Source organism: Cibotium barometz, chromosome 9, assembly GCF_041138505.1.
Source record: "Cibotium barometz isolate CiBa-2024 chromosome 9, ASM4113850v1, whole genome shotgun sequence".
Lineage (NCBI taxonomy): Eukaryota > Viridiplantae > Streptophyta > Polypodiopsida > Cyatheales > Cibotiaceae > Cibotium > Cibotium barometz.
The window spans coordinates 56,020,808-56,034,306 of NC_141054.1; the positions used below are offsets into that span (position 1 = coordinate 56,020,808).

At 48.4% G+C, this 13,499-nt stretch overlaps 1 protein-coding gene across 2 annotated transcripts in view; it reads right to left on the minus strand.

Annotated features, from left to right (window-relative positions):
- LOC147635730 (peroxisomal fatty acid beta-oxidation multifunctional protein MFP2-like) overlaps positions 1-13,499 on the minus strand; it is a 192,019-nt gene that overhangs the window by 130,570 nt on the left and 47,950 nt on the right. The gene's annotated exons all lie outside the window — the stretch shown is intronic.

Below are 13,499 nucleotides of genomic sequence, written 5' to 3' on the forward strand. Positions count from 1 at the left end.
TTCATAACCTCCTTCAAGTTGAGAAATGAATGAGCAGCCATAGGATGCAAATTTTATTTTAAAAATGCCTACTCAAAATTTTGTTTCTTTTTGATTAGGGTGTGGTGCCCTCACACCCCGCAGGCCCCCCCACCAATGTGGACATGATCTTAGGGATGTCCTAGATTTTTGTTAAGAGCGAGACCTGATATTAAGTTACCGGTCTCACGTGCTCTCTTTTGTACTTATAAAGACCATTTGGTAATTCATAGTGATATTTCAACATTATCACCATCGCTCCATGTATATAATACTCCAAATAAATATACGAAACTATTTTTGGCTGGGGAATTTGATTTGTTATGTTGCCTCCTGAAGATAATCTGTGTGAATAATTTTCCTATTTTGTGTAAATAAAACACTAAGGCAAAAGAAAGTTTGGGTCAAACTATGCATTAGTTTCATGATGTATTACTTGACAACTTACTTGATGGTGTTCCTCCTCTAAGGATAGTAGACCATCACATGAAGTTATTGCTTGGTAGGCGACCTGTCTCTCCAAACTGTCGGTTTAGCCAAAGACGGGAAGACGAGATAGCTAGACAACTCAAAGAGTCTCGCGGGGGGTGGGTGGAGATGTTATCTTAATGGAACCTTTTAAATTGATTATACAAGAGAGAAAAATGAAATGATATATTAACGTCTCTAAGAGGCCATAATGGCCTATGAGACCAAAATTGAGAGTACATCTGAAGTTGGTGTCTCATCAAAGAGAACAACCCAATGAAATTGAAAAGTACAATAAACTAACTATCTTACAGTTATAAGAACTGTAAGTAAGACTCCTAGATGATACTAAGTAGAAAATATTGGAAAATGTATGATGATCAGTTGAAGTGCTGCCCTCCCCGCAAATCAAATATCTCCGTCATGGGGCTGTCTTGAATGGGGAGGTCGTAGAAGCAAGGTACGCGCCTCCGATGCCGAGCAATAATGGCTCTGATCTAGCAATGGTCAGGATGTCGCGGTCAAGATCCTGGTGGGTGTGGCTGACGAGCACGACATAAGACGACTGCTCTATTAGTGCTGACTCCCTGGAAGTGTGGCTGGTGCCCTGATGGTCCGATGGAGGAGGTATCAGGAGGTGTGTGGGCTGGGCTGCTGGTGCTGGTGCTAGTGCTAAAGAAATCTGTCAGGCTCCTCTATCTAGGTACATCATGGCTCGGTCTCTTGTCTGCCAAGAGGGTCTCTTTGTGTCTCCTGAGCTCAAGTAGGAACAATCCCAGGCATCTCTGATCCTCAAATTCCATGACCCTGTGTAACAGCCCAAAACCCTCTCGTAAGAGGCAGTGATATCTCCCTTGGATCTCATAATAGACTGTACATCGGCAAATGTAGTGCTCCTCTGTCTCTACCTCCTAGTAGCATAGCTGACAAATGCGGTCATCTGAGATCTGATGCACATATCGCCATGTCTCAATCCGCAACTAGTGTGATGAGGCCCGGATCTGTCCAATGGCACAACTTATCGCATGTGATAGGTGTACATCCATGTACACCGGGCGGAGGCACGCACATAGGTTGTTCCAATATAACACATCTAGGGTAGTGTTCAGGATGCAATTTTTTTGACTTGCTAAGAAAAATGTTTTCCATGATAAAATCATCTAGTGAGAGGTGTAAAAAATGGCTCTTGTAATGAGCCATTTTCGTGCCTAAGGACTCAAGGGGACTAGTCCATGTCCTCTCTGTGTCCAGAGTGACAATATTCATCCTAATCATGGGGTTCTGCTTTAAGCCGGTGAGATCCAAAAATGGACAATCCAAGCTGTACTGAAAGGGTGGGAGTGCCTCTATCTGCAAACCATGTAGGTCAAACCATGATCTCATCTGAGCATACCAGCAATGAGTATCTCCAAGGTCAATGCTAATCGGGAGTACCTTTTGAGGGAGCTCCCATAGCCGCTGTAAAAAGGTAACTGCTCGGAATAGGGCCTCGATCACTACTGGTGCGGCACCCAGCTCAGCCCGAACAATCTCATGTGGTACCGATGATGTGCAGGAAATCATCATAATCAGTGGTCTCTCCATATGCCTCCATCCCTCATCCGTCCCTCTCTGAGATCTGTGATGTATGCTAGGCCCCCAAATTGGAGCTCCGTACAGTAGGGTCTGTGTGACAAGTGTATCAAATAGCGTGCGCAGCTGCTGAAACTGTATGTGTGCACACTGTCTCTCAAGTGCCCCCAAAGCTGCATGCCCTCGAGCTAATCTAGCTCTTGCTGCCGCCTTCAAGGAGAAACACGGTCCTGTGAAAGTAACTCCCAAATAGACATATGACTTGGCGTACTCTGCCGGCTCCCCTCGGAATGTGAACTGAGGCTCTGATCTCGTCACCCATGCCTCTGTGGTGTTAAACACCATAACCTTGGTTTTCCCAAGGTTCACTATCAGATCTCTATCTGCACAAAATGCCTATAATGCATCTAGCTGTAATCCCTCCAGAGAATCTGAGATTAGAACAATGTCATCAGCATATAACAAGATGGGTATCAACACCCCTGCCAGGCATGCCCCTTGGCCTCCGAATCTGTCTACATACTCAGAGACCACATCAATGTACAGTCCAAAGAGGGTGGGTGATAGCGGGGGCATCCCTGCTTCAACCCTATCGTGCTGGTCACCATATCGGATAGTCCGCCTGGAACTCGGACTCTGTCTGTCAAAGCATATATCCCCCACTGCATATCCTCAAGTACCTCAATGTCATGCAACCTGTGCATAAGCCTGGCACGTGGTACGGTATCAAAGGCTTTGCGGAAGTCCACAAAGCAGCAGTATATCCTTCTCTTCTGCGCCCTACCCTCTTCACAAGTGCCCGAAGTGTCAGTATGTGATCCAAGGTAGTAAATCCTTTCCTGAAGCCGGCATGTCCCTGTGCTCGATGACCATGCCTCCTTGCCCAGCGGCTCAGCTTCGACTCCAATATAGAGCCATATAGTTTGGCCAAGTATTGACCAATCATGATCGTCTTGTAGTTGCCTCGTACCATGGGGTCCCCACTCTTAAAGAGTGGTACAATGATATGCTCTATCCAACTTGCCACGAAACCCTCACAAATGGCACAATTAAACACATGTACAATTAGCGAAGCCAAAGTATCACACGCATATAAGAAGTGGTCTCCAACTAGCCCATCATGATCCTGTGCCTTTCCATTCTATAACCTATCTATCGCATCTAGCACCATCCACATAGTAAAAAAGGTGCTGTTAGCCAGTCTAGCTCCCAGTGGAGGGGGGGGGGGGGGGCTGTCCTGCTACATCATACAGCTCTCTAGCATAAGCATGCCATGCCTCAGGTGCAGTAATCGGAGTACCAGGCTGTCTCTCCTAAAATATCTTCCATGCCCTCTTGTTGTCCTTCCCCGGGAAGAGTTGGTAGATCTCCTCATCTAACTTAGCCAGGTAGGCTCGTTTCTTCCTGCGCACAAGGCATCGAAAGATCATCCTAGCCTGTCTAAGTGTGAGAGTCCCAATGGCAATCTCACGCTGTAACTGTGCCCGTGTCTCATGACACTCATCATTATACCAACTGTTCTATGGGGCAGTGCTGCGGGGAAGGGTGGAAGGGATCATAGTGCAGGGAAACGCATATGAGGCGGATGCATGTAGTACACTTGCCAATCCTCTCGTAATCTCATCCAGAGGGCTATGCATGTCTAAAGCAAACAAAGCATCAGATACTGCATCTCAGTAAACCCCAGTTGTCTCACGTGTAAACTCATATCTCGGGTACCTAGGGAGATGAGTAGCTGGCCCCTCTCTCGGGGATCTACCTCTTAGTGTGAAACTCATCAGCTGGTATGCCAATGGGCTGACTAGAAATCGTGAAACCCCGCACATCGGGTATCAATGAAGGAGATTCCATCAAGTACTCCACTGTGCCCCCCCTTTAGAGTACCAGTGTGAGAGCATCTGATCCCTGCCATCTTGATAGGCCATTGTATATGACCAACCCATGTGCACTCCCGAGTGTGAGAAAATGCTTGCCATAATCTGTAATCTCCCCCTCATCCTGTGCTGATCTCTGCAACCCTACATTCTCTGCCATGATCTCCCGGTACATAGCCTCCTGAGTATCATACAGCTCTGTCTACTTTGTGTCTGTAGTATGTACGTGCATTAAAGTCTGCCAATAGTAATGTCTCCCATGCTAGCAAACCTCATGATATCATCATATAGTGGCGTATAGCGCGACTCTCCTGATGGTGCAAACCTGAAGTGGGCTCGGGGAAAGTAGCATACCGCCACATATAGCTCGCAGAGCCCCTCTCTGCATACCTGGTCCCACATGTACCTCGCATTTGCATCTCTATGTACCACATGTATTTTGTCACGAAGCTCCTCCCTGAAAAGTACTGCCACTTCTCCAAATCCTCAAGTACCTCCCACTGTGCGTGGCCGAGGGCGAAACACTCATTCCCATCTATAACCCCGCACGTCAGGAAGCCTCTTGTTTGTGCACTGATGGGTCTTTGTATACATAGCAATATCACTGTGTCTGAAAGTATCGTCAAAGTATCCTGCATTTGTTCTAAGGGCTCCATTGCAATTCCACACCGTGAATCGCAAGGTCTCGTAGGCCGCGCACCGTCAAGCGGGCCTCCTCTCCCTAACGATGACTCGGCCATCTCTGTATACCACCCATTTCCCCTCTTTCCTTGCCTCAAGAACACGCGGCATGTGTTCCTTCCAGTGTGCTATCTGTGCCCATGTAAGGTCCTTATCCAAATAAACCTTTTCCCCCTTAAGGGCCATCCTTTTGGAGAGGAAGGCCTTCTTTTCCAAGTCACCAAAACTGATGATCAGTATCTTCGCCTTGGTTTCATCTCTGCCTACTCACCATGCTCCAGCAATGGTTACATCAGTGGCTCCAATTTTTGTTGCAAGAGCTTTTGCATCCTCTTGGGGATTTCCCTTATCTTCCCAACCAACTACGTGTATATGTAAGGCATGTGCCCGTCTCTTGGCTTCCTCTTCCAATGTAGCATTCATCACCTCTACTTTATTGACTGGTGTATCCTTCTGTTTCTTTACTACTTCAATCCATGGGCTGACTTCCTCAATCTTTTTCTTTGTGGCACCAACAATTTCAGCCCATGAATGCATTTCCTTCTCACCCGCAGCCACTTTTGCCTTACATGATTCCAAAGTGTTTTGTATTTCTGTGATGTCTTTTTCGCAGTCAACCATACATGTCTTCAAGGTGCCTTCATATGATGCAACCGTTGTGCCAATCTCCCAGAGCATGTCATCCTTCCATTTCTGCATTTCTTTTTTCATTTCTGTGCATCAAGGCTTGGGCTAATTCCATCTCAACCCGTACTTGGTCTTGCATTTCTCCCTTCAATTGGGCATATATCTCTTCCTTCAGTATTTCGTAATCACTTTCTTTTGGGCATGCATCTGCTCAATCCATTCCTTTTCAAGCTCCTGTCGCATGGTGCTCATCTCTGTCCTTATGTGCAGTTGTATCTCCTCATAAAGGGCCTCATCTCATCAGGCCATCTTCGCAAGCCTTCATGAGCCAGGAGACATGATCCCTTCCCTCAGTCTTCTACGGTAGGCATTTGGTGCCTTCGTGGGGGTGTGAAAGATTGTTTCACCATCCTATTCTCCCTCTTGGGATTGAGACATGTTTCCCCCTAGTTGCTCCCTTGGGGGCCTGAGCAAGGGTGGGTGGGAAAAGGGAGGTGCATTGCCTACGCACAGAGCAAGACATATCAGCTGGTGGGCAGGCATGCTGCACACAGAGCACGACAAGTCAAATGGCGGACAGGCATGCTACATCACAGGCAGCGCACAGAGAGAGAGAGAGAGAGAGAGAGAGAGAGCACAGAGAGAGAGACCACCAGCGCGCAACGCAAGCAGGGAGGAGGGGCCTGCGAGGGTCACACCGAGAGAGAAAGAAAGAAAGAAAGAAAGAAAGATATATTAATGTCTACGAGAGGCCAAAGTCGACCTATGAGACAAAAAATAATACAACTGTGTTTTTCCGGTCATCGCAAGAAAAGAAAGAAAAGAAAAGTGTGCATGTGTCTAGATACAACTGTGAATCATCATGGATCGGTGGAGCCCATATACAAACAATATAAAGGGGGGTGGGGATGTGGATGCAGTGCTAAGGAAAGATGCATCTCTATATGTTGAAGGGGTAGTACAAGCATGCTATGCAAATCTATGTCTAACTCCATCCACTGCCATAAGAGGGATATAAGATATCATACATCGCCGATACTGAGGCTATGAATGGCGTGAACATGCCCCCTGAGTCTGAATGAAAGCGTGCTAGCCTCTCCTGTGTCTCCATCTGGTGTCTCATCCAGAATGCTGCTATCTCTCGGTGACGGAGTCGGGGTGCTCTATGTCCAGTCTGTCTAGGAAGAAAGAGAGAGAGAGAGAGAGAAGAAAGAAAGAAAGAAAGATTTTATTAACGTCTTCCAAAAGACCGAACTCGGCCTATGAGACAAATCGGTGTACCTGTATGGGGTATCCTCTGTCATCCCAACAAAATGAAAAAGTACTGAACTAAAAAGCTGAATCTAGGTGTGCAATAAGTACAATGAGTGGGGGAGGGGATGGAGCTCTACTACTAGGAGAATGCAAAGCTATATGCATGGAGTATACAATCATGATATGCAACCTAGCTAGCTCCATCGTGTACCATACTGGGGGTATAAAATGGTATACATCAATGAAGGGGGTGTCCACAGCTCCCTGAAGAACATGCCTGGGTCTGCTCTGAAGCGAGCCAGTCGCTCCGCACCCTCGCTGTGAAACTGAGCTTTGATCTCTGTCATCTCTCTCTGGTATAGGCGTGGTGACCGAAAGCCAAGTGTCCTCTGTCTCCTGCGGGCTCTGAGTGTCTCTGCTCTCTGGAGAGTAATTCCCTATCGTGTAGGGACTGGGAGTGGGATGGATTCTTGAAAAAATGTAGTACTCTGTGTCTGTCGTTCCCCCTTTGGAGCTGTCTAAGCCTGTAATCATGTCTCCCTGTGACGCTGTATGTCTAGAATGAATCTCCCTAGTATGCGCTGGTGTGCTGCCTTAAAGATCTGGCGTAGGAAATGTGGCTCTCTGAACAAAATGGGATATCTCTCTCTGATGGCTGTATATGCTCTGCTCTGAATCTGTCTAGCAGGCATATAGTCTGGAATATGGCCTCTACCATCATAGAAGGCACAGCAAACTCTTCTCGGATAATGTCATCAGGTACTGACGGTTTGCTGCGTATCATGCGTGCCATCATGAGGGCCTGTGGTCTCTCTATCTGTGTCCACCAATGGGTAGCAAGGCCTGGCGCCCATACCGCTGCTCCATACATCAGTGCCGGTGTGACTAATGTGTTACCCCTTCGTCCGGGGCTCTTGAAAATGTGCCTGGTGGCACTGTCTCTCTAGCATAGCCAATGCTGCATATCCCCGTGTCAATCTAGCTCTGGCTGCTAAACCCATGGTGAAGCGTGTCGCCGTTGCAGAGAAGGTAACCCCTAGGTACACGTATGATGTCACCACCTCTACCTGGCGTCCTACGAGAGTGAATGTCAGCTGACTCCTGCCCTGTCTCGATGTATGAAAGACCATAACCTTGGTTTTCCCAAGGTTCACAGTAAGACCCCTCTGTGTGCAGAAATCATCAAGTGCATGTAGATGCTGCTGTAGACCTCCTGGAGACTCAGACACTAACACAATATCATCAGCATAAAGCATAATATGTACTAAGGTACCTGCTAAATCAACTCCATCTCTGCCTCCCCGTGTAATGAAGTCAGTCACCTCATCAATGTATAACCCAAATAGAGTGGGGGAAAGTGGGCATCCTTGCTTCACACCAATGGTGCTAGCAATAGTCTCGGACATACCTCCTAGACATCTGACTCGCCCACATACCTGCTCATATAATGCATAGATGACCCCATGTCATATCTGCTGGTATGCCAAGAGACTGCAGGCACTGAAAGAGCCTCTCTTGTGGTACTGTGTCAAATGCCTTGCGGAAATCCACCAAGCAGCAATAGAGCTTTCTCTTCCTCACTCTGGCCTGATCAATCATACATCTCAAAGTGAATACATGGTCAGTGGTAGAGAAAACTCTCCTGAAGCCTGCCTGCCCTGATGAGCATAAACCTGCTCATTTAGCATATAAGCTAAGCTCTTGCTCCAACACTGCACCATAGAGTTTGGCCAACACGTGGCCAACCATAACCGTCCTGTAGTTGCTCGGATCAAGCATATCCCCTGTTTTGTGAACCGGCACAATGGTGTGCATCGTCCACTCCGCAGGCAAACCCTCTGCTAGTGCCCTATTAAACATGTGTGCAAGAAAAGGAGCCAAAGAATCTACTGCATATATGAGATGCTCACCCTGTAGGCCCATATGGTCGGCGGCCCGTCCATGCTGTAGGCGGCGGATAGCTTCCTTTACCATCGAGTGGGTAAAGAAGCTAGCTGTGGTAGGTCGAGGCTCCTGTGGCTGAGGTATAGGTGGCTGCAGTGGGGCGTGGTATAGGCCCTCTGCATATGTGTGCCATGTCCGAGGGTCTGCAATAGGTGTCGGTGTCCGGGGCTCTCTGAAGTGCTGCCATGAGATAGGACTATCTCTACTCATGAAGAAATGAAAGATCTCTAGCTCCTGTATCTCTGCGAAGGCCCGCCTTTTGTGGCAAGTAAGTCTCCTCATCTCTCTCCTCGACTCCTGCTGCTCTGTGATGGCTCCCAAGGCTCTCTGTATGTGGAGCCGCGAGTATAGGGCTCTGCACTCGTCATCATACCATCTGTTCTGGGGCATAGTCCCAGATCTCGCAGGCTCTCCTGAGTGGAAACGATGTGGGAAGCTCTATAATGTAGTCGTGTGTAGGAGTGATGCCAGCTGGGCTGTAATGGTATCCATAGGTGCCAGGGGATCCATGAGTAGGAGCCCATCCAGTGTATATGTTTGCCATGTCATGTGTCAAGTAGATGGTAGTGTGTGGCGTCGGTATGTGGGGGGCTGGTGATACTGGTGATCCGGCTAGTGAAAATGCCAAGTATGTATGATCTACCCCAATAGGACGAGGTGGAATGGAGAATGAGGTGACAAGCTGTGATGCCTCCAAAGACCCCATAATGTAGTCTACCACCGTGCCTCCGGTCCGTGTATGGTCCATGTGGGAAGCATGTCAGCCCTCCTGATCCCGGCCACTATAGCATCCCGTTATAAATAACGAGACGATGCCTGGCTTCCCAACTCTAGTAAGTGGTCTCCATAATGTCCTCTCTCTGGTCCAGTGTCCTCTGATGCCCGACTAGCTTCTATCTCCTCTGGATCCACAAGGTGGAGGATCTCCATGTCATCATAGTCATACACCTAACACTGTCTGCTCTGTGTGTGGGCATTGAGGTCGCCCGTAGAAATACTTCCCCTAGTGTAGAATAATGCATAATCTCCTCTAACAGACAAGTGTATGGCGAGGCTCCTGTCTCCTCCTCCTGTCGCATGTCCTCTGTAATGACATAGTAGGATCCTGATGGAGGAAAGTAACATAGGGCTATGTATATAACCCTGTCCTGTGAGAGCTGTAAGCTGATCCACATGTATCTGGCCTCTGGATCCTATGCTACCACTCTCAGTCTCCCCTATAGCTCCTGTCTGAATAGAACTGCTACTCCCCCCGACCCTCTCGAGGTACCCTGGCGTGTGGTCCTCCTGTATGCTGACTCCCACTGGAATCCCTCTACTCCAGGTAGCCCTCTCTCTGGGCTCTGATGTGTCTCTGTCAGAAGTATGATGTCTCTCCCCACCATAACATGCTCCAGTCGTCCAAGCTGCACCCATAGTGAACCATTACAGTTCCATACTGCCATGTGTATCTCTGTCAGTGGCCTGGTCTGTGTCCCATAGGCCCCAAACCGCTAATGTGGGCCGGCCATCAATCATGACCCGACCATCTCAATAGAAGGCCTTCTTGCCTTCTCTCCTCGCGTGTAAGACTCGTGGCATGCAAGCTCTCCTCTGCTCAAGCTGCATCCTCGTGAGATCATCATCCAAGAAAATAGGAGCTCCCTCTAAACCTCGTAGTATGACCCGCTTCCTCAGGAAGGTGTCTTGCCTTCGAGTCTCCTCCCTCACTTCTTTACGGATGTTCTTCTTCACCACCTCAACCCCTCTGACTGCTTGGCTTTGAGTTTTCCCTCCATGTCCTTTGTGATCTCCTTGGAGATCTCTTCTTGGCCGTGAGAGTGTTCTCATTGATCTCCCCTTCTTCCTTCTCAGTATTCTTGATGGCTACCAGTTCTACGTTCAATGCACTCACCTCCTCAAGGTGAGTGCCGTGTTCTCTTGTTCAAGGTCCGTGACCCGTGCTTCAAGAGCCATGATGTGCCGGTGTAGTTTGTTCTCCACCTCATTGAGGTTGGAATCGGATGTCTTCTTATTCTCCTTGATTAGTGCCTTCATTGCCGTCTCGAGGGCCTCGAGTTTCTCTTGGAGACTCGGGGCCATTCCTCCAGATTACTCTGCAGTCCTTCCCACAGGCAGGGAGGAGAGAGAAAGAAAGAAAGAAAGAAAGATTTTATTAACGTCTTCCAAAAGACCGGACTCGGCCTATGAGACAAATCGGAGTACCTGTATGGGGTATCCTCTGTCATCCCAACAAAATGAAAAATAACTGAATAAAAAAGCTGAATCTGGGTGTGCAGGGGATGGAGCTCTACTACTAGGAGAATGCAAAGCTATATGCATGGAGTATACAATCATGATATGCAACCTAGCTAGCTCCATCCTGTACCATACTAGGGATATAAAATGGTATACATCGGTGTCCACAGCTCCCTGAAGAACATGCCAGGGTGTGCTCTGAAGCAAGCCAGTCGCTCCGCACCCTCTCTGTGAAACTGAGCTCTGATCTCTGTCATCTCTCTCTGGTATAGGCGTGGTGTCCGAAAGCCAGGTGTCCTCTGTCTCCTGCGGGCTCTAAGTGTCTCTGCTCTCTGGAGAGTAATTCCCTGCCGTGTAGGGGCTGGGAGGGGTGTGGATCTCTGAAAAAATGTAGTAATCTGTGTCTGTCGCCCCCCCTCTGGAGCTGTCTGAGCCTGTAATAATGTCTCTCTGTGGCGCTGTATGTCTAGAATGTATCTCCCCAGTATGCGCTGGTCTACTGCCTCAAAGATCTGGCGTAGGGAATGTGGCTCTCTGAATAAAATGGGATATCTCTCTCTGATGGCTGTATATGCTCTGCATCTGCATACATAATGCTCCTCACTCTCCACCTCCTCTCTGCACAATCTGCATACCCTCTCCTCTCGGGGGATCCGTGCTGCTCTGCCAGTCTCAATCTCCAATCGGTGTGATGAAACTCTGAGCTGACCAATAGCCACTCGGGAGCCGTGTGGTAAAAAGCCCTCCACGTATCTAGGCCTCTCTATAAATCCATCATCAGTGATACTCATGAAGTGATCTCTGTAGTATAGCATCTTCGGTAGAAGAGGCTGTGCAGGCGATATCCATGTCTCTCGTGTATAGAGCTGCCATGTTCCTCTCACTATGAGAGAGACGGATATGTGGTGCATCCCTGTCATACTGGAATGGTGGTAGATGATCCATGTCTAGGCCATGCTATGAGAACCAATGTGTGACCTGTGCATACCATGATCCTCTGTCTCCTGCCTCAGCCAACTGTCTAGATGCCTGAAAAGCTCTGTATGATAATCTGTCCTGTGGCATCTCTCTGAATCTGTCTAGCAGGCATATAGTCTGAAATATGGCCTCTACCATCATAGGAGGCGCAGCAAACTCTGCTCGGATAAGGTCATGAGAGAGAGAGAGAGAGAGAGAGAGAGAGAGAGAGAAAGCTGTATTAACATCTACTAGAGGCCGAACTCGACCTATGAGACAAATCAATGTACAACTGTCAATGTCTTCTGGATGTCCAGAAAACAAAGGACAAAATGAACATGAAATAAACTATGAGAGAGAGAGAGAGAGAGAGAGAGAAGAAGAAGAAGAATGTATTATTGTCCTCTGGGAGCCAATAAACGGCCCATGGGACCTCCACAAAATTATTACAAAGCTGTAAGAAACAAAAAACAAAGCCTCCTCCCTTCATTGGAGGGAAATACAAAGCCTTCTAAGTTCTCCCTTCGTGGGAGTGATATGGAGCTTGTCGTATGGTCGCATTGTGCTGTAACGTAGCCATGATGTTTGAGACCGAACTCGGCCTATCAGACAAATCGGTGTACTTGTATGGGCTATCCTCTGTCATCCCAACAAAATGAAAAAGTACTGAACTAAAAAGCTGAATCTGGGTGTGCAATAAGTACAATGAGTGGGGGAGGGGATGGAGCTCTACTACTAGGAGAATGCAAAGCTATATGCATGGAGTATACAATCATGATATGCAACCTAGCTAGCTCCATCCTGTACCATACTGGGGGTATAAAATGGTATACATCAATGAAGGGGGTGTCCACAGCTCCCTGAAGAACATGCCTGGGTTTGCTCTGAAGCGAGCCAGTCGCTCCGCACCCTCTCTTTGAAACTAAGCTCTGATCTCTGTCATCTCTCTCTGGTATAGGCGTGGTGTCCGAAAGCCAGGTGTCCTCTGTCTCCTGCGGGCTCTGAGTGTCTCTGCTCTCTGGAGAGTAATTCTTCGCCGTGTAGGGGCTGGGAGTGGGATGGATCTCTAAAAAAATGTAGTAATCTGTGTCTGTCGTCCCCCCTGTGGACCTTCTGAGCCTGTAATGATGTCTCTCTGTGATGCTGTATGTCTAGAATGAATCTCCCGAGTATGCGCTGGTCTGCTGTCTCAAAGATCTGGCGTAGGAAATGTGGCTCTCTGAATAAAATGGGATATCTCTCTCTGATGGCTGTATATGCTCTGCATCTGCATACATAATGCTCCTCACTCTCCACCTCCTCTCTGCACAAACAGCATACCCTCTCCTCTCGGGGGATCCGTGCTGCTCTGCCAGTCTCGATCTCCAATTGATGTGATGAAACTCTAAGCTGACCAATAGCCACTCGGAAGCCGTGTGGTAAAAAGCCCTCCATGTATCTAGGCCTCTCTATAAATCAGCTATGTCACGTGGAAAGGTAGCTCGATGGCGGTGGAGCATGTCCTGGATCTAGAGCTGATGAGGTGATCGTGGCCGACCGTGGGGTCATGGGCGTCAAGCACACTGGAGTGCGGAGGCTCTGTCCGAGCTAACTCCTCTTGGGCGAGGTAGGTCCAAAGCAGCTCGTGGAGGGTCCACAAGATCCACTATATCGGTGTCCTCCACCTCCTGGGTCCGGAAGAAACTGGTGATGGTTGGCTGGCGAGGGAGGGGGCAGGGTGGCTGGGACAAAGCTCTCTCAAGAAGGTGTCCCTGTGTTTGCGGAGCTTAAGCAGGAAGAGGCCTAGGTATCGTTGGTCCTAGAAGTTAATGATCCTGGAGAGTGGATTAAATCCCGCACGAAATAGACAGTGAAACCTCCCACGGA